At 42.3% G+C, this 21,795-nt stretch overlaps 1 protein-coding gene across 3 annotated transcripts in view; it reads right to left on the bottom strand.

Annotated features, from left to right (window-relative positions):
- EYA2 (EYA transcriptional coactivator and phosphatase 2) overlaps nt 1-21,795 on the bottom strand; it is a 315,121-nt gene that overhangs the window by 290,085 nt on the left and 3,241 nt on the right. The window contains exon 1 of one of the 3 annotated variants that reach the window (XM_024239112.3): nt 3,134-3,304. The exons of the other annotated variants lie outside the window; for them this stretch is intronic. The gene's annotated coding sequence lies outside the window, so the exon portion shown is untranslated. Of the gene's footprint in view, nt 1-3,133; nt 3,305-21,795 lie in introns of those variants that run through there. 3 annotated transcript variants of the gene reach the window in all.

The following is a 21,795-nucleotide window of genomic DNA, read 5'->3' as shown; positions in this document are numbered from 1 at the left end:
CCCTTTATCAAAAGTCTCTGGGGGAGCAGGTTCTCCTCTCTCCCATGGAATTTATGTCAGGCCAGGCAGTCTTTCTTTTCATCTTGTGCCCAGGTGGGAAGCAGTTAAGTTTTTTACCCTGCCCCGCACGTGACACCAATCCTTCTCCCCAAGCCTTTGCACACACACACACAGCATACACCCAAGACCTGAAGACACTGCCTAATACTTATAATTTATTCTCCCCCAAGCATCTTTGTGTGAAGGAGGCCTGCCCAGCAAAGACAAAACTCTACCCCAGTCGCAACTTCCACTCCTCCACACTGAGATCATGTGCGTGGATATTTAGGAAAGGCATGTGTCTAAAGAAGGCACTTCCACTCCCTTCATTTTCTCCTGACAGCCACAGGCTCTCTTCTCTCTCTGCCCAGAAAGGCATCTGTCATAAGCGGCTGGGAACCTCACTTATTCACCATTACGGCCTGCAATTTTATTATACAAGGAGTTTACTGCTGGCCTAATTAGTTTCAAACTGGGCATTCCAGCTGAGGACACCTAAAAAACATCTGGTGGAAAGAGAGAGAATGAGTCCTCACTCTGAGCTGGTTACGGTTCGATTTCTGCATAACTCTGGTCTCTTGCGCCCGATGCAAGTTGTCTTTGGAAAAGTAACTGAAAAAATAAGGAAACGGTTTCTTCTTTGTGGGAAAGGAGTCATCTTGTCACGGAGGATCCAACAACGTCTTAAAGTGGACGTGCTTGGACTGTGTATATTTTTTCACAAACGGCTGGGGTCTCCATAGCTAGCTCACCCTAATTCAAAATGTACTTAGCTACACCACAGAGCCTTTTTGCTGAGGGCTTTTCCATTCTCCCAACAGCAGCTAGCATTTTATCAATTTATCCATCTGGAACAAGGTTTGCAATCTCTTACATGCAATTTAAAGCAGAAGTAATACTGCATATTCGAAACAGCGTGTCTTGGGCGTTTTTGCCAAATGGTAATCCTATAACAAGTCAACAAATCATACCTCTTTATGATGTGTTTAATGCAACACAAAAGACATGAAAAGAAGATTCTAAAACTTACGTGATGAAAACTTTTAAAAAAATCCTAAAGTATTGAGATACACATCTTTTCATTTTATTTTATATTTCCTTTAGTTTTTTTTGATAATGGGGAAGTGATTTATGTGTTTATAGAGTATTCTTATACACATGGTCACTACACCAGGTGAGCTATTTTAAGACAGAAAAGAAAAATGCCAATTCCTTTCAGATAAAATAGTGAATAATATTGTGAAGCTAAAGTTACAAGAGAATGGGGACATATAAACTGCTTTAAAGTAAAAAAAAGTTCAGGCTCTTTTGGATCTAACCACATTGGTCTTTTCACAATGGCAAAAGTTAAGAGTTCCCTACGAAGGCAAGGAGATTTTTTTTAATACAAACACAATTTAATGCTTAGTCAAAAGTAAGATTCAAACCACTACCATTTGTTATTTGTTATATAAATTATAGAAGAACTTACCCAAGTGTGAGAGTGTCTAAATGCAAAGATATGTAAAGGATGAAGGGGCTTAAGGTGATGAAGAAAGAAAAGTGGAAAAAATAAACATTTATTTATCGAGTAAAATTGTGAAAGATTCTTTCACAAAGATTATTTTGAAAAAGAGGTTCTCTCTCTCCTCCCACTCTTTCTCTGTGTATCTCTTTTTTTTTTTTTTTTTGTAAGCAGGATGGTTATATGTGTATCTTAGTTGGTAACAAATGGGTCATAGTCTGGTAAGGTGCTTACTAGTTCTGTATCTATTATGGTCACAGACATTTCACTCAATCAAGAAACGGCTCATGAAATTAATAGATTCGGTTTGAAATACAATTGTCCACTGGTTATAATTTCCTTTGTAAGGGATCTCCCTAACGCAAACATAATTCAGTGCTCAAATTCTTACATGATGTTTGTAAATCATCCTCCTGCCCCTCCGCCCTCGCTAACAGCTAGACTCCGATGTTCACCTCTTCCACTGCACCTCGTAATTAAAAGGTACTTCTTACCGGGGTGATTTATACCTCCACGTTATATTTTAAAAAGTAATTAAAGATTACATAGCATTTCAGGGAAGGGGAAAGAAAAGAAAAGGGTACCATAAAAACGCAGCATCGGTCTTACTTTTTAAAAAGAATTCAGACCGCTGCAGGGTGCACGCTGTCACCTCTCAGCCTCGGCTTCGGGGAAGCAGGAACCTCGCACTGCAAAAGGCTCTTCCAGTTCAACAGCTGAGAAAAGCGCACTGAGGATTTTGCGATAGGAGTACGTTCACCAGTCACGCTTTCCTAGTATTCTTTGAGCTTATAAACTATTTATTGGGGGTGGAGGGGGGGGAGGCAGGCAGGAATATATTGAAGGAGCTTGGGCCAGCACGGCCGTTTAACCTCCAGACTTCATGACTAAAAAACAATTCCATTTCCCACTTTCTCCCATTACAACGAAAACCTTGCCGCCTTCTAAACACCCTTCGGATGTAAACTTTTCTAAGTTTCAACTCTACCCGCAGCAGGCGCCAGGATTCGCTGCCCTGGTTCAAAGCCCCAGACCTGAACCAGAGCGGGCCGAGCGCAAACGGACTTTTGAAAAGAAATATATCAATAGCTACAAGGCAAAGGCTCAGCGGGCCGTTCCAGCCCCATGCCGGGATTCCAGCGGTTGGCTCTGCTTCTTGGTTACCCCATAAACACTACCTGAGGGCTTGAGTTTGCGAACTGGGGGAGCGCCCCTTATCGCGAACCGCCGGGACCATAAATCGAACAAAACGCCAAGGACCCAGCCGTGTCTACACCGCCTGCGCGCCATGCACTTGTCCCGCGCGCGGGAGAGCAAACTTCAGGGTCGTTGCCCCAAAGCGCATGGGGAAACTGGGGCCCCGAGCCTGGGAGAGCCTTTCCCGAGGGGAGCTCTGCTGCTGTCCCCTCTGCCCTTGTGCCTTCCTGGCCCTGGGAGGCCCGTGCGCCCCAGAACGTCCCGACAGCTGCGGAGGCCCCGCTCGGCGAGTGCCGGAAAGAGGCGCAGGGCGAGAGGGTCCCGGTGAACAACTACCCCCGCCCGGCGAATCCCGGCGGGCGGCCTGGGGTGGGCGCCGCGGGCGGTACTCACCGCGCGCAGTGGAGAGGGCGCCCCGACGCGGTGCGGGCGGGCGGGCCGGTGCGGGTCCGACGAGGCCGGGCTGACTGCGGCGGGCACGTTGCTGTCTCTGCCGTTGCCGCTGCCTCCGCCTCCTGGGCTGCCGCGGCTGCTGCCTGCGCAGGGAGGACCGGCCCCCTCCCCTCCCTGGGCCGGGCCCTCCCTCTGCCCCCGCCCGGGTCCCCGCGCCGCTGCGTGGGCGCGTGGGGGCGCCGAGGCGCGACGCTGGGCTCCGCGGGCGCACACACCCGGCGGCTGGACGCGGGGCGCGGGGCTCTGGCCCTGCAGCTGCCGCCGCGCCGCTTCCTGAGCCTGCAGCCGAGCAGAGCGCGCTCACTCTCGCCGGTCCTGGAGGCCAGGGCCCAGCCTCCTCCCCACCCACCGACACCCCGCACCTCCTCCCTCCCCGGGGCAGCACATCCTCCCTGCAACCCAGGCATGACCCCTGTGAAAGGAACGACGCCTCGGAGAGGACCTCAATAGTGACACTAACATTCGTTCACTCATTCATTCATTCAAAATATATTGAGCATCTACTGTGCCAGGTACCACTCCTGAGAGACTCAGCTAGAACAAGACAGACTAGTTTTCTGCCCTCCCGGAACTTGCATTCACATGGAGAGACAAACCATAAACGAATAACCAAGTAAAGAAGCAAGATAGTTTCAGAAAGTTACAGTTACAGGGAGAAAAAAATATATGTATCTGCTGTTGGGGAGTGGAGGAGAGGCGGTAATTTTAGCTAGAGCAGTCAGGGAAGACCTCTGAGGAGGTGACATTTGAATTATGAGGAAGTGCCATTGGTGTGGTATTTAGGTGAGAACGGTTCAGGGGTCTCCCCTATGTTTCACCCATTTTACAGCCAAGGAAACTGAGGTCTCAAGAGCTTAACTGGTTTAGTGAAAGTGAGAGGTATAGCCCCCTCCACCTACATGCCCAAATCAAGGCACCCCACTTACTCCATCCTCTCATAGCCACCCCCCTTTTAGTCTCCCTGGCAATGAACTGTGTTAATTGGAGTCTATGCAGGCTTTCCTACCCCGTCACCCACTCTGTAATGTCTATGAATTCCACCGTGGGACACCCAGGATGCTTCAATCCAAAAGCAATTATCAACCACTGTCATTTCTTAAGTGCAGTAAAAGACAGGGCACCCAGGTGAATTTGAATTTCAGAGAAACGAAGAATCAGTTGCAGTATATGTCTTATGCGATAGGTTGTAGGTACTTATATTTAAAAAGTATTTCTTGTTTCTCCGAAATTCCAGTTTAACCGGGTGTCCTATATTTTTATTTGCAACCTTAAGCTCATCCAATGCCCAACTCTTCCTTATCTCATGTAATCCCCAAGAGAGACCCCAAGGTAGTTGCTGTCAGCACACTCATTTCACAAATGAGCAGGTCCAAGCTCAAAGAAGGCAGAAAGTGGCTGAGCCAGGAATGAAATTCAGGCCTGGCTGACTCCAAAGTCCTTGCTCTTGAGCTGTAACAGTCTTCAGTTCCAGTTGTAAGGTTACAGGAGCTGATGAAGGTTAAGTTCTTGGGCCCCTGACTTGCTTGGACCCTTTTCTAAGGGGACTTAGAAAAGTGTTCAGAGGGTTGCTTGTTGATGTAAAGTTTACAAAAGTCCTTTGCTTTGGACATTTGGCTGCAGGCAGTAGACACCGTTGTCTTTCCACTCCGATTCCCCACCCCCAACTTGCCCTTGAGTAGGGTGGTGTCGGGTGGCTGCTGGCATTTTGGAGGAAAGTTGAGTTGGGAATTTTGTGATGTTTGTGGTAATTTTCAGCTTCTTAAAATTTGAGTTTGTTGAGATTTCTTTTCTTAATTTAAAGAAATAATCATTTTCTTATCTAATCTTGGACTCATAATTTTGTACTCTTTTTCTTGAATAGGGGCTGCAAATTGTACATGTATCAGGCCTCACCATTCCTGGACCCACCTCTGGTCATAGTTTACTCCGCTTTCTACTCCCCAAACTTCAGACAGAAGCAAATGTATTCAGTAAACATGGTTGTTCTCTTCCTTGCGCCTGCCGTGGTAGGCTTGGAGATGGCTCTGCTTCTGGCTTCTAGAGGCAGAATGTACATGTGTACTTGGCCTTGATTTTCTCATCACTAAAGTGAAAATAACAGTACTCATCTTATACTATTATTGTGAAAATTCACTGAGCTTATGCTCATAAAACACTTTCTACTATGACTGCAGCTGGCACTAGCAATTGCTCAACAAATATTATTACTGTACACACAGCTTCACTTGCCATAGTATCTTTGCTAAGTGCTCCAAGCCGTTATAAATTGAGCATCTTAATGACCTCCAGAGGTGTTTAATTTGTCTTGGCCTGTGGACCTTAATTTTGTTTTTCCTAAAAGAATAGACTGGAATAGGAAATATCAAGTGAATTGTATGCAGTAAGAATATATAGACATACCTATACATATATAGTCACATATATACATATGATCCCCTATATATAGTTACATGTATACGTATGGTCCCCAATTTATGATGGTTTCACTTAATGATTTTTTTGACTTTATGATGATGTGAAAGTGATGTGTGTTCAGTAGAAACCACAATTGAGATACCCATACAACCATTCTATTTTTCACTTTCAGCAAAATATTTGATAAATCTCGTGAGATATTCAAAACTGTATTATAAAATAGGCTTTGTGTTAGATGATTTGCTCAACTGCGAGGTAATGCAAGTGTTCTGAGTGCATTTAAGATAGGTTAGGCTGAGCTATGATGTTCAGTAGGTTAGGCATATTAAATGCATTTTGAACTTTGGATATTTTCAATTTACAATGGAGAGATATATATGTAAATATGTTTACATATACATATACATATATACATATATACACACATATATCTGTATCTATATCTATATCCATATCCATATCTATATCTTTGACCGAGATGTGAAATATTTCTTCCTGTGGCTCATGGGGAAAAATCTGGAACACTTGTTAACCAAAGGTACCCTATAGAATGCAAAGGGTTAATCTATTTCCTTCATACCATTTTACTCCTTCCCCAGAATCTGGCCCATTATTTCATAAATTACAGACACACCCCAACGCCCCTGAGAGATAAGCAGGAGGCAGATGCTTATTAATTTTATTTTTCCTTCTCTTAGCACTGTGATTCTCAACTCTGGGTGCACAGAATCTCCAGGGAGAGCTTTTAAAAATCCCCATGCTGAGGCCCCATCCTAGACCAATTAAACCAGACTCTGGGGTGGAACTGTGGCATCTGCCTTTTTTTTTTTTTTTTTTTTTTTTTGAGAAGGAGCCTTACTCTGTCGCCCAGGCTGGAGTGCAATGGTATCATCTTGGCTCACTGCAACCTTCGCCTCCTGGGTTCAAGCAATTCTCCTGCCTCAGCCTCCCAAGTAGCTGGGATTACAGGCATGTGCCACCATGCCCGGCTAAGTTTTGTATTTTTAGTGGAGACAAGGTTTCTTCATGTTGGCCAGGCTGCTCTTGAACTCCTGACCTCAGGTGACCCACCCATCTTGGCCTCCCAAAGTGCTAGGATTACAGGTGTGAGCCACTGCACTTGGCCGGCATCATCCTTTTTTAAAGCTCCCTAGGCGATTCCAATATACAGCAGAGGAAGAGAATCCCCATCTTTGGGAGAGTGAGACCTCGACCACAGAGTCACAGCAGATGAGCAGAAGCTGATAGGACTTAAGACCCCCAATCCTTATTCAAGACCCTGAAAATTCAACCACCTTCCTATATAGAAGCACCCCCTTTCTGTCTCTTTCTTCCCTTGCTATCTCCTTGTTAAGTATTTGTCCTCATTTGATAACAACCAGTAAAATAATCCCAAACAAAATTTTAAAGTGCTAACCCATAAAGCAGATTCTTTGTGGTGTAGTCCACAGTCATGCCTACCTTGGAGTAAAACACATTTCCCCATCTCCAGTCTTCCAAGTAAATGCCCTCTAAAGCCAGAAAAACACATTAATTTTGAAAACTATGAACCTCACAATATATCCAATGTGTGTATATTCATTTTGTAGGATATGTATATACATATCCTACAAACACACATGTGAATTCTACGTGACAAATCATGCCTTTTTTCTAAACATATTCCTTTCCCACCTGCAAAGATCACCTCTACGGAAAAAGCATTCAATTTTTTAGAATACATTCACTTAAACCTTGGCTCTTTCCAAAAAGGATTTGAGGCAACATATAAAACCATATATATGGCAGCAGAATAAAGAAAACAAGAAAAGCAGATAACAGGGAAACAGGAAAGAAAACAAAAGAAAGTCAAGGTAAGGTTTGCACACAAAATGTGAGCTAGAAGGTCCTGGACACTTGTCAGTGGAGAACTGAGAATTAGATGCTGAGCTTCCAGGCAGCCAGTGCAAGGACAGAAATGTGATCAATTACATCAGTGGCTTTCAAACTTTCCTCTGTTTAAAATCTAGCATGTATAGATTTTACATCTCACCCCTTTCTCCTGTAGGTATGTGAAAAGGTCTTGAAGGAACCCCCAAAGCTCTGCAGAGTCAAGATTAAGAATCATGGATTTCAAAGTGCTCCATAGTGTTCATGATTCTTTTTTTTTTTTTTTTTTTTTTCTGAGGCAGAGTTTCACTCTTGTTACCCAGGCTGGAGTGCAGTGATGCAATCTCGGCTCACCAAAACCTCCGCCTCCTGGGATCAAGCAACTCTCCTGCCTCAGCCTCCCGAGTACCTGGGATTACAGGCATGTGTCACCATGCCCAGTTAATTTTTGTATTTTTTGTACAGCCAGGGTTTCTCCACGTTGGTCAGGCTGGTCTCGAACTCCCAACCTCAGGTGATCTGCCTGTCTCGGCCTCCCAAAGTGCTGGGATTACAGGCGTGAGCCACTGTGCCCAGCCAATGTTCATGATTCTTATCCTCTATGAGAAAGAAACCAAATGACTTGGGCAAATCAGAGTTTTGCCTAATATTGATACAGGAGAGAAATTTTCTCATGGGTGTTTACAAAAAAGGCAGTATATGATACCGTGTGTATGTGGGGATGGGTAGGGGCTTTTTGCAAACATTAAAAAAAAAAAAGAGAGACAGAGACAGAGAGAGAGAAATCTCACATCCTTCCTAACCCAAGAAGACAAATACAGGGATGCTTCAAATGTCTCTTCAGTAAGTAGTTTTCCAATAAAATGACTTTGTTTTTAATACTCAAACTTCATAGAAGGCACATTTCTCACAATTATCAGATGAATATTTACAAAGAAAAACTGATATTTGTATCCCCCAAATTAGAGTCAGCATCTCCATCAAAACACCATGCAGGAAAAGCAGCATGTCAACTACCATTGAGAGAACATCAGAATCACATTTAGAAAAGTGCACTAAGAAGCAACGAAAGGGACATGCAATCAGATGTGGCCATGTTGCCACAGACAAACCAATTATTTGTTGAAAACTTTCCTGATGATTTGGTTATCAGGAAGCTATGTTTGAAACATTTTACTGCTTTGATACTTACTGGTAGACATGTGCTGTGGTTTGAATGTGTCCCCTCCAAAATTCAGGAGTTGAAACTTAATGGCCAATGTGATGGAATTAAGAAGTGAGTCCTGGCCGGGCGCGGTGGCTCACGCCTGTAATCCCAGCACTTTGGGAGGCTGAGGTGGGCGCATCACCAGGTCAGGAGATCGAGACCATCCTGGCTAATATGGTGAAACCCCATCTCTACTAAAAAATACAAAAATTAGCCAGACGTGGTGGCGGGCGCCAGTAGTCCCAGCTACTCGGGAGGCTGAGGCGGGAGAATGGGGTGAACCCGGGAGGCGGAGCTTGCAGTGAGCCGAGATTGTGCCACTGCACTCCAGCCTGGGCGACAGAGCAAGACTCCGTCTCAAAAAAAAAAAAAAAAAAAAAGTGAGTCCTTGAAGAGGTGATTAGGTCATGAGGGTTCCTCCCTTGTGAATGAGATTCAAGTCCTTCTTAAATAGAGGCTTGCTTCCTCTTCTCCTTTGGAGGACACACCAACAAGGCACCATGTTGCAAGCAAACAGCAGCTCTCACCAGACTACCAAACCTGCTGGCACCTTGATCTTGAACTTTTCATCCTCCAGAACCATAAGAAATAAGTTTCTGTTCTTTATGAAATACCAGAATCTCAGGTATTTTGTTATGGCAGAGCAAACAGACTAAGACAGCATTTTAAGTGCTTAGTTCTATTTTAAGAGAGTGAGCTGAGATCTTGCCACTGCACTCCAGCCTGGGCAACAGAGTGAGACTCTGTCTCAAAAAAAAAAAAAAAAAAAGATAAATTAGACTTCATCAAAGTTAAAAACTTTTTTGCTGCAGAGAACATTATCAAGAAAGTGGGCCAGCACTTGGGGAGGCCAAGGCGGGAGGATCTCTTGAGCCCAGGATCTTGAAGAGGTGATTAGGCCATGAGGATTGGGGTGTTGGGGGCTTGGGTTGACCTGTCATGCATTATAATGTTTCCCATTTAAAACAATGGGAAATCAACTCTTGGGTGCGTTTTCTGGCAGAGCATCAGAATTTCAGGATCACCAATGTTCGGTGGGAGAGGTTTATTCACTCATGTGAAGAGGGACCTTTGAGACACCCAGGCATGCTGCTCCTTCTGCCTGCACCACCTCTTCCTGACATAGTCCTGTGGTTTTCACCCTCACTCCATTCAGGTCTCTGCTCAAATGCCTCTACCTCAGAGAGGCCCTGACCACCCTGTTTAAAACAGCATTCTCCTCTAACTGTTCTTCCTCTGTGACCGCCTCACCCAGCTCCGCGCTGGCCCTCTCAGCTAAGCACAAGATCTCTACACCTCCTGGCCATTTCCTTCCAAGATCTGTCACTTTTTGCATTCTCTTTTCCCCGGAGAGTAAAAGCAAATAGAATGAAGCCGGAAGGCTTTTTAATACATTTGACTTGTCTTTTTGCTGGCTTTTAGCTGGATATAATGTCTTGGATGGTGAATGGAGTCAACTGATCTCAGCGTGCATCAGTGGAATTATCTCGGAAGCAAGGACTGAGAGACATCAGAGATCCCCAGAACCCAAACAGATATTGTTCTAAATTCTAGAAGATTTTGTGGTCCTGAAGCTGTAAGGAGTACCTGAAGAGACTATAGGAGTCCCTCAAGGTCAGAGGTCTAGAGACCTTTTGAGAGTGGGACACTTCTGAGTGCGAAAGGAGCATTAATAACAAAGCATAAACTAAGATTGTCCCCAGCAAACTGGGACAGATGGCCTCTCTGCCTGGAATCACCTTTGCAAAATTATGACTGAGGCAGTGAAAGAGATGTAACTTAACCATCTTGCTTCTAACCTCCAATTCTGTTATAAGGAATCTCTATTATAAGGAATCTATCATTATAACAGAATCTATAACAGATATAAGAAAATGTCTCTGATATATGTGGTGGGTTTCTGCCAATCTATGGCTTGCCTTTTATTTTCTCAATTTTGTCTTTTGAAGAACAAAAGTTTTAAATTTTGATATCGTCCAGTTTATCAATATTTTATTTCATGGTTTGTACTTTTTGTGTTCGAAGAAACCTTTGCCTACCCCAAGGTTGCAATGATTTCTTCTTATGTTTTCTTCTATAAGTTATATATATATATATATATATATATATTTTTTTTTTTTGAGACAGAGTCTGGCTCTTTTGCCCAGGCTGGAGTGCAGTGGCGTGATCTCGGCTCACTGCAATCTCTGCCTCCTGGGCTCCCAGGTTCAAGCGATTCTCCTGCCTCAGCCTCCTGAGTAGCTGAGATTACACCTACACATATTATATACACACATATAAAGAATCTATATTATAAAGAATCTATCCATATAACAGAATTTATAACAGATATATGAAGATGTGTCTGATACATGTGTTGTACATGTTCTGAGTATCAAAGACATGTGATGTATCAGACATATCTTCTGAATCTATAAGGAATCTATAACAGATCTATGAGGAACTTTTACAACTCAACAATTAAGAAGACAATTAACTCAATTTTTAAAATGGGCAAAGATTTCAAACCAGCACTTCAAAAAGATGATATACAAATGGTCAATAGGCACATAAAGAAATGCTCAACATTAATAATCAAGGAAATGCAAATTAAACTCTAATAAAATGCCACCATGTATTCAATATATTGGCTAACAAAAAGATTGACCAGACCAAGTGCTGGCAAGATGTAGAGTAACTAGAACTCTCATTCATTGCTGGTGGGAATGTCAAATGGTGTAACCACTTTGCAAAACAGTTTGGCAGTTTCTTAAAAAGTTACACATCCCTCTGTCATCTGACACACCTATTTGACGCCCAAGAGGAAGGAAAACACAAATCCACACAAAGACTTGATTTGTATATGATTGTTAATAGCAAGTTTGTTTGTAACAGCCCAAATCTAGAAACAGCCTAAATGTCAATCAGCAGGTAAATGAATAAACAAATTGTGGCATATCCATACAATAGATGACTATTAAATTATAAAAAAGAATGAACTATTGATACACATATAACACGGATGGATGTCAAAACCATGATGTTGAGTGAAAAAGGCAGAACCTTCCCTACCAAAAAAGAATCATGATTCCATTTATGTAAATTTTTTTTTTTTTTTTTGAGACAAGATCTCACTCTGTCATCCAGGCTGGAGTGCAGTGGCGTGATCTCAGGATCTGAGCTCACTGCAGCCTTTGCCTTTTGGGTTCCAGCAATTCTCCCACCTCAGCCTCCCGAGTAGCAGGGGCTACAGGCTTGCGCCACCACACCTGGCTAATTTTTGTATGTTTTGTAGAGACAGGTTTCACTATGTTGGCCAGGCTGGTCTTGAATGTCTGACAGCAGGAGATCTGTTCACCTCAGCCTCCCAAAGTGCTGGGATTACATGTGTGAGCCACCGCGCCTGGCCCATTTATGTAAACTTCTTAAACATGTAAACTAATGTAGAGTGACACAAAGCAAATCAATGGTTACCTGTGGGTGGGAGTGAAGGGAAGAATGGATTACAGAGGGGCACAGAGAAACCGGTGGGGGTGACGGAAAAATCCAGTGTCTTGATCGTGGTGATGGTTTCATGGTGTATGTGTCAAAAATTACAACAAATTTAACACTTTAAGTATTTCCAGTTTATTGTACTTCAATTATATGGTGAATACAAATATGAAAATATTGTGATGTGGCCATGTGAGTTTCTTCATTAATGCATTAAATAACAGGATCTAGCAGCAAGCTAATTTTAAAGTTAGTGCTGCCTAGAAAAGGTATTTTGAGATGCAACAACCATAATGTGATATAAAAATCACCTGTAATCCCAGTACTTTGAGAGGCCGAGGCGGGTGGATTACCTGAGGTCAGGAGTTGGAGGACAGCTTGGCCAATGTGGCAAAACTCTAGCTCTACAAAAAATACAAAAAAAAAAAATAGCTGGACATGGTGGCACACACCTGTAATTCCAGGTACTCGGGAAGCTGAGGCAGGAGAATCGCTTGAACCTGGGAGGTGGAGGTTGCAGCAAGCCGAGATTGCGCCCCTGCACTCCAGCCTGGGCGACAGAGCAAGACTCCGTCTCAAAAACAAACAAACAAACAAACAAACAAAGGAAACAAAACAAAAACCTATCATTTCTATTGGTGACAGAGTCACAGGTCCTGCTAACACAATTGTGGTTTGTTGTTTGTGTTCATATGTGAAGAGCACGCCAAATTTCAGTTAGAGGTTGGTGAGAATAGAGATACTTTTTTTCCATCCAAGTTCACGAACCCCTTAATTCTATTCACAAACCCCAGGTTAAAAAGTCTAGTTGGAAGCAACCTTGAGTACCCAGAAATATGATAATCTCCCAGGAGGGAAGCATCTTTAAACTCCAGGAATATTTAAAGTTATTTATAGGAACGTCCTACATGGGAAAGTGATTTTATCAGTAAGCATGTGTAACAGAGATAAGATTCAGAAATAAACATGGAAATATTTGTCAAATTCAGCATCACTGAATTACTATTCTTTTTGTTAAAAAGTAATAATTTATATTTAACAATTTACATACTTTAAGAGCCTTATGTTTAGGAGGCTTCGGTCTGTAAGAACAACATGTTGGTCAAACTTGTTAATCGTAACTTAAAATGGAATCAAACCATTGCTTAAATGTGCCATTTTAAAACAGAAATCTTACTAAGCTAACATGTAACCACTGGAACATTTAAGAGTTTAAGATTTGTAGAAATGTGATTTATTAGACTTATAAGTACTTACTTGAGAAAGCAGAAGTGTTGGATAGTTGAAATACTTGAAAACAAAGTCCAGAATATCAAATTTAGAAATGCAGTTTAAAGTATTTGAAAGCATTTAAATGTTAAATGTTTGAAGGCTACGTTTATAAATGAGACCAAATATTAATCAATGACGTTCTCAAACACAGTGACTGATTTTTGTTATTCTATTCTTATAAATGGAACCACAGATTTGAAAAGGAAACATTAAAACTCAAGAGGATAACTAGGTTTGGTAAATTGCAACTTTAGTCATTCAAAATTATTTCCTAGAATGTGTGTACAGCTTATATTCTGTACACAAAACCACCCAAACTCACACATGACAGTGTGGAAGGTTGAAAATGAACAAACATGGGACATTCGGGGTCCTTCCCTCCTCCTGTGTTTATTTTTGACCTAAGCAGCCTGAGCGTCCCTCCTGTCCCCTGTCTGGGCCTCTGCCAGTGAGGAATTAGCCACAAACACAAGAAAATTCTTTTCAGTGACCTAAGAAGACGAAAGGTCATTCATTATACTGGGCTTAGGAACAAATTTAAAATACTGAACCACTTAATTTTTCAAAACAGAGGAATCTAAACAAATGCTCAACTGGTGAACAAATGTGCATTCATTGCCAAAACCCCAGTTGGTTTGGACAGCATTTTTTCCCTGGTTCCTTCAGCAGAACTGAATCCCTTGGCCTGCCCTCTCCAACAGCGTAGACAAATCCTGAAGGGGGAAAAATAGCTGTACCGTAAGCATTTTTTAGCAATCTACAACATTAATGGCAGTTAAATACCAACATGCAAACTTACCTTCTTACAAGATTATTGGGAAGATCAAACAAAATAATCTTTTTATGATCTCCTGAATTGGAATGATTTCTTCCTTTACCTAGAATTCTCTTTCAGCATTCAGTGACTGAATTAATGAAGGTATCAGTTTGGCCACTGTGACAGAAAGACATCTTTAATAAGTGGCTTTTATATTGCTCTGGTTTGAGTGTTTGTCCCCTCCAAAACTCATGTTGAAACTCGATCCCATGTAAATATTCAGAAGACTAGGTTGGGGGCAGTGGCTCCTGCCTATAATCCCAACACTTTGGGAGACCAAGGTGGGAGGATCACTTGAGCCCAGGAGTTTGAGACCAGCCTGGGGAACATAGCAAGACCTTGCCTCTCCAAAAAATAATAAAAACAATTAGCCAAGTATCGTATTGCCTGTGGGTAGTACCAGCTACTTGGGAGACCTAGGAGGGACGATCACTTGAGCCTACTGTACTACAGCCTGGGCAACAGAGCCAGATCTTATCTCTTAAAAAAAAAAAAAAAAAAGAAAAATTCAGAGGACTATTTGAAATAACCTGTACATTAAAAAGATCTGGAAAAATGTATATTTTAGAAAAGAAAACATATATACATATAAAATATATACTTCAAAAGAAAACAATTATACATTCATATATAGTGTATATAATACTATATAGTATAATATCCTACTATACTGTTATATAGTATATACTATATAATACTATAATATATATAGTATTACATAGCATAATATGCTATATAACTATATAATTATACAGCATATTATGCTATGTAATACTATACTATTATAGTATTATATAGTTATATAGTATATTATACTATATAACACTGTACTATACTATTCAATACTATACTATTACAGTATTTTATAGTATAATATTAGTATAGTATATATGTGTATACTATATAGTATTACATGATATATATATTATTGATATACCAGTTATTTTGCAGAATGCCCCTCATCTAGATTAATCTGATATTCTCTCATGCTTAGATTCAGGTTATGCGTCTTTGACAAGAAGACCATTGAAGTGATGCTGTGTTCTTCATAGCACATGTTTTCAATTTGTTCCCTTAATGGTGACATTAACTCTGATTCTAGTTAAGGTGATATCTGCCAGGCTTCTCCACTATCAAGTTACTCTTTCTTCCTTTGTAATTAAAAAGTGTTTTGTGTGGCCAGTAGGAGCCTCTTCCTGCTGGCTTCCGTGTCCTCTTGACATGTCTCCATCATTCTTTGAGTACTTCCTTCTTTTTTGGCTGAACAGGTACTCAGGTTTGTCTTCTACTCATCTTGCCCCGGATCTGGAATTAGCCGTTTCTCCAAAAATCTCCAGTTCTTTTTAGCAGAAAATAATTTTTAGAAACTGGCCGGGTGTGGCAGCTCATGCCTGTAATCCCAGCACTTTGGGAGGCCAAGGTGAGAGGATCGCTTGAGCCCAGGAATTTGAGACCATCTTAGGCAACAAAACAAGACTCCATCTTTACAAAAAATAAACTAATTAGCTGGGTGTGATGGTGCATACCTGTAGTCCCAGCTACATGGGAAGCTGAGGAAGGAGGACTGCTTGAGTCCAGGAGATTGAGGCTGCAGTGAGCCGTGTTTGCGCCACTGCACTCCAGCCTGACTGACAGAGTGAAACCTTGTCTAAATAAATAAATAAAATAATTTTTAGAAGCCAAGGTCCAGGTGCTAAGTGTGTTCATTGTTCCTACTGTGCGACTTCTCTCAGGATCTCTCTGTGGACAGAGCAAGATGCATGCAGATGTACAGACACATATACGCATGCATACACTTACATCAATATTTATTTCTGAATCAATTTAAATATATTGAAAATCATGAGTTTATACCAGGACTGGCACATAATTTTCAGGGTCCAGTGCAAAATGAAAATATGGGGGACCTTGTTCAAAAAGCAGGAACGAAGAGCCAATAAAGGTACTAAAATACAAGCTCTTCCCTTACTTCCACAGTCTCTCTCTGGATTTGTCACAGTGGTTTTTATTTGCTATTTCACATCGTGCATGAGGATACTCCTGGGGTGAAGGCAGACACTCACAGGTGCCCAGGGACCCTACGCTGGGACTCAGAGCAAGTGCAGCCTACCAGCTGCAGTCTCTCCTGCCAATCACCAGACTGACGTGCTGTGTCCCTGCTGGGGCAAGAAAATTAAGCAAAGCATCCACTCTTCTCCTAGACCCACTCCTCTAACCCACAGCAGGTGGGCATCCCCAGGGGTGTTGCAACCTCTGAGCCAGGACACGGCTAAGTACCTGGATTGTGGGTGGGGGTGGTATAGATGTGCTCACTGTAGGCACTGAAGGCAGAAGATGACAGTGGTTGCTGGTTGGGGAGGGGAACAAGAAGGCTGAGAGGGGTCTGAGGAACCATGGGAATTGAGAAAGGTGGCTGAGACCCTGATCCTGGGGAGGCAGGGAGATGGTGGGACATGGGGCCACTGCTGAGCTCAGGCTCCAAGTCCTTGTGCATGCTCCACTGTCCCATTAGACTTGACTTACGAAATACAAATTCAAAGATTATGTTATTAAGAATTTCAAGACAGTGATGGTGCAGCATAAACACCCAAGTGTATGACGTGACACGGGGTCTTATGCAAATGCACTGATCACACGTCCATGAAGTCAGCCCTGGCTTAGACTGATAGTTCAATACCAATCCAACGCTTTAGGGTTCACTCTGTTTTCTCCCTTTACATAATTAGTACTGCTTTTTCCAAACGTGAGAAAGCTGGATCCTTGAGATATTTACTAATTTGCTCATTGCCCCTGTTTGCAATCCATCCTCCATTCAGAAGCTGACCTCACCCTGCCAGGGTTCTGGCACGTTGTCCAGGAGCTGCCACCCACCAGCAGGCATACCCACCTCCTCACTCTCAGGCAATGGGCACCCACCCTGCGCAGGGTACCATCCCTGCAAAGCCACCCTCCTCACTCCCTAGGACTCCGACTCCCCTGCCAGGCTCCACTCCTGCTTCTCCTGTGGGGAAGCCACCTCCTGCCTGGGGCGTCAGGTTTTCTGTGTTGGACACTGCCCCCGATGGGTGCCTATCATTTTTTGAATGGCTTTTTGCGTTGAATTGATCAGGAATGGAAGAAAAAAGAAGAAAGGCAAACGGGAAAAGGAAAAAAATGGCAGAGGAAGAGCCCCAAATAATTTTTCAAGGGTGATAAGCTGATTCTATAATTCATCCGAGGGAGGAAATATCTGACAAGGACATTTAAAAAATGAATAACAAATTACCTGACCAGATATCAAGATGGATAGGGGAGCTATGACAATTAAAATAGAAAAGTATTGGCGTAAAGAGACAAATAGGCCGGGCATGGTGGCTCACTCCTGTAATCTCAGCACTTTGGGAGGCTGAGGCGGATGGGTCACCTGAGGTTAAGAGTTGGAGAACAGCCTGGTCAACATGGAGAAACCCCATCTCTACTAAAGATACAAAAATTAGCTGGGTGTGGTGGCACACGCCTGTAGTCCCAGTTACTCAGGAGGCTGGGGCAGGAGAATCACTTGAACCCAGAAGGCAGAGGTTGCAGTGAGCCAAGATTGTGCCACTGCACTCCACCGTGGGCGACAGAGCGAGACTCCATCTCGAGAAAAAAAAAAAAAAAAAGACGAATAGAGCACTGTTCTAGAATAAGAGTCTAGGAGTATGCATGTATTTATGCACATCTGTTTTGCTTAGTTGGGGAAGGCATGGATTATTCAATGCTGTTGGAACAATTGGCTCTCCTGGGAAAGGTTAATTCTTACCCCACCTCAGTCATAAAAACAAACTCCATGTGGAATAAACAGTACACATTTTAAAAAAGAAAAAAGACCTAAAGACACTAGGAGAAAGCATGGAACTATTTCTGTAACATGAGAGTGGGGAGGCCTCCTCTGAGCAAGATCAAGCAGCAACAACTGAAATGAAACAGACAACCAAAAAATCCAAATCCATAATGAAAGAGATTGATAAGTGTGACTACAAAAGGTTTAAAACTTTTTCCATAGCAAATTATCTCAGAAACTAAATTAAAAGACAAGGGAGACCAGGTGCAGTGGCTCACGCTGTAATCCCAGCACTTTGGGAGGCCGAGGCAGGTGCATTGCTCTAGCCCAGGAGTTCGAGACCAGCCTGGGCAACATGGTGAAGCCCTGTCTCTACCCAAAATACAAAAATTAGCTGGGCGTGGTGGCTTATGCCTGCAGTCCCAGCTACTTGGGAGGCTGAGGTAAGAGGATGGCTTGAGCCCAGGAAATCAAGGGTGCAGTGAGCTGTGATTGTGATTGCGCCACTACACACTCCAGCCTGCATGTCCAAGTGAATCCTACAAAAAAAAAAAAAAAAAAAAGACAAGGAACAACTTAGAAGAAGCAGTTGCTAAATTTAAGCAGCTAACCTATTTATTAGTTTTTTTTTTTTTTTTTTTTTTTAACGTATGGGGTGTCAATCTGTTGTCCAGGCTAGAGTGCAATGGCAGGATCATAGCTCACGGCAGCCTCCCACTCCTGGCCTCAAACGATCCTCCCACTTCAGCCTCCCAAAGTGCTAAGACTACAGGCATAAGCCACCACACCTAACTCCACATAAACTACTAATAACTCAGGACACATTTATCAAGAATTCTTACAAATCAATAGGGAAAACAGACAAGCCAGTATAACAGTGAACAGAGGATGAACATGCAGTTAATAAACCATGAAATCCAATTGGCCAATAAACATTAAGCAAGGTGTTCAGCCTGCTTAAATATTAGGAATGGCTAAAATAAAACACACCAAAATATCATTTTGTACCTGCAGATTGGTAAACAGGAAGAGGTGAATAATAACTGACTTGTGTGAAATTGTGAGGAAATGGATTTGCTCATCAAGTATTGGGAGAGATGTAAATTGTTCAACCTTTTTTTAATGGGAAGATTCAACAATAATAATATATGTATATATTTGCACATATTATATTTAAATTTATATATTTATAAATGTATTCATATGAAAAAGAGACAGAGTGATCGTTTTATATATATATATATATGGAGAAAGAGAGAAGAAGAGAAAAAGTCAATACCAGTGGTTCCTTACAGGGAAGAAGCCTGATATTAGAGAAAGGGCCAAAAGAAACTTGTTCCTGGCTTTATCACTAACTTGCTCTGTGACTATTTCCATTTCTGATTCTCAGTTGTTCACATGTAAAACAAAAGTGTTGAGCTAAAAAGTCTCTCTCTGTTAAAATTCTATAATTTGATAAATTTTGCAATAGTCCTTCCAAATAAATTTTGTATTAATTTTCTGTTGTGGTGTGGCAAATCACCACACACTAAGTAGCTTAAAACAACACACATTTAGTATCTTACAGTTGTCATGGGTCAGGAGCACTGGCATGGCTTAACTGGGTCCTTCTGCTCAGGTCTCACCAGAATGCAATCGGGGTACGACCAGGCTGCATTCTCCAGGGAAGAACACACTTTGAAGCTCATTTAGGTTGCTGGCACATTTTGTTTCCTTGTTTCACCTTTTCCTGTTTACCAATCTGCAGGTACAAAAGGTGGTTGTATGACTGAGGGCCCTGCTTCTTCATGGCCGTCAGCTGGAGGCTACCCTCAGATCCTGGATGCCACCTGCCAATGCCACTTGGTCCTCCCTATAAGCAACTCACAACATGGCTGTTTGCTTTTTCAAGGCCAGAATCTCTCTCTTACTCTAATGCAAGATTATTTCATACACACACACACACACACACACACACACACAGACACACACACACACACACACGTAAGATTATATATTAAAAAGCCTGGCACCTGTAGTCCCAGCTACTCAAGAGGCTGAGGTGGGAGGACTGCTTGAGCCCAGGAGTTAGAGTCCAACCTGGGCAACATAGTGAGACCCTGTCCCTAAATATTAAAAAAAATCACATATATAATGTTTTACGTTGTATATACATACACTCATAGGTGTGACATCCTATTGTCTTCGCCAAATTCTATTGGCCAGAAGCAAGTCAGAAGTGTCACCCACACTTCAGAAGAAGGAATTATCCAGGACATTAATATTAACATCTTTTGTTTTGTTTTTGTTGTTTCGAGACAGGGTCTTGCTTTGTCACCCAGTCTGGAGGGCAGTGGCGTGATTGTGGCTCACTGCAGTTTCTGCCTCCTGGGCTCAAGCGATCCTCCCATATCAGCCTCCTGTCTTCCACCTCACCCTCCTGACTAGCTGGGACTACAGGGGCACACCGGAACACCCAGCTAATTTTTAAAATTTTTTGTAGAGATGGGATCTCACTATTTGGCCAGGCTGATCTTGAATTCTTGGGCTCAAGTGATCCTCCTACCTCCGCCTCCCAAAGTGTTGGGATTACAGGCGTGAGCTACACGCCTGGCCAACACCAGCATCTTTGAATGCTGCCTGCCACAAAATCTCTAAGTTGTACTTATTAAAAGCCAATCCTTTATTTTCGTACTGATAAAATTATTTTGGCAGGAGATTTACCAGGAAGGTAGAATTTCAATTTTGAAGTTTTGCAGCAAAGAAATGAAAAACTTAACTGTAAGAGTTTTTATGATTCACAGCCTGCTATATACACTAATTTTAAATCATCCCTTCAAGCCATAGTGCACTGAAAAATACATATTTAAAGAGCATGTGAAATTGAATCACCTCTAGACAATTATTTTGAAACATTAATTCCTGCCTGATTATTTTTAAAAACCAAGTCCATTGTTTAGATTCCATTTTTTCCGTAATTTTCTGTGCAAACTTATTAAAAATTGAGGCCCTGGGTGAGTCTGGAATGCTTGGAGGGCAAAGTTAAGTTTGAAGGATCAAATTTTTAAAAGGGTCCCTTTTGAAATGTGCACGTAGGCAGCGATTATTTGCATGAAATCATGTGAAGCAAAGAGGATAGGAATTAACCTGATATTGTTTCATAAATATGGCAAAGTCAACCAAGACGCAGGCCCAGCTAATGGAGATGAGTGAGAGAAAGAGGAAGACAGGGTTATGAGTCTTCGCATGGCTGCTAAGTGTTAGCATTGAGTGGAACTTCCACTGTGATTATCCAGGGCTCCTCATCAGGTGCTGGATCTGCAGTGTTGGAATGGAAATTTGTACCCCATCCACACAGATGGGCATCTTCCCATCCCAAGACAATGCTGGGCCCTGTTACAGAGAAAAACCAATCAGCAAAGGCTTTCATAAGCTGGCCTAAAGAAATGTTTGTGGGGGAAAAAAGGCTTAGCTGTTCTTTTCCACCTCTCCCAGCAAATGGATGATTTGCCACAACAGTTAAAACAAATGTTTCTGTTGAGGAACCACTTCCCAGGCAAATAAACATCTTCGGCTGAAGTAAATGTAAAGGTGTGAGGACAGGGCAAAGTGAAGAACTTTCCAGCAATTGTTGCCAATGAAGTTGAAATGTAGTTAATGCGTTGAAGTCTTCTGAAGCAATGGGTCACAAACTGGTTTCGTGGGAGATTTTTTTTGTCTAGCATAGTGTTTCAGAAATGATTTTTAAAAAATAAATGCCATATTAATAA

The sequence above is a fragment of the Pongo abelii genome, chromosome 21, assembly GCF_028885655.2.
Source record: "Pongo abelii isolate AG06213 chromosome 21, NHGRI_mPonAbe1-v2.0_pri, whole genome shotgun sequence".
NCBI classification, from domain to species: Eukaryota; Metazoa; Chordata; class Mammalia; order Primates; family Hominidae; genus Pongo; species Pongo abelii.
Note: the sequence above shows the minus strand (reverse complement) of the source record. Positions and strands in the feature narration are given on the sequence as shown.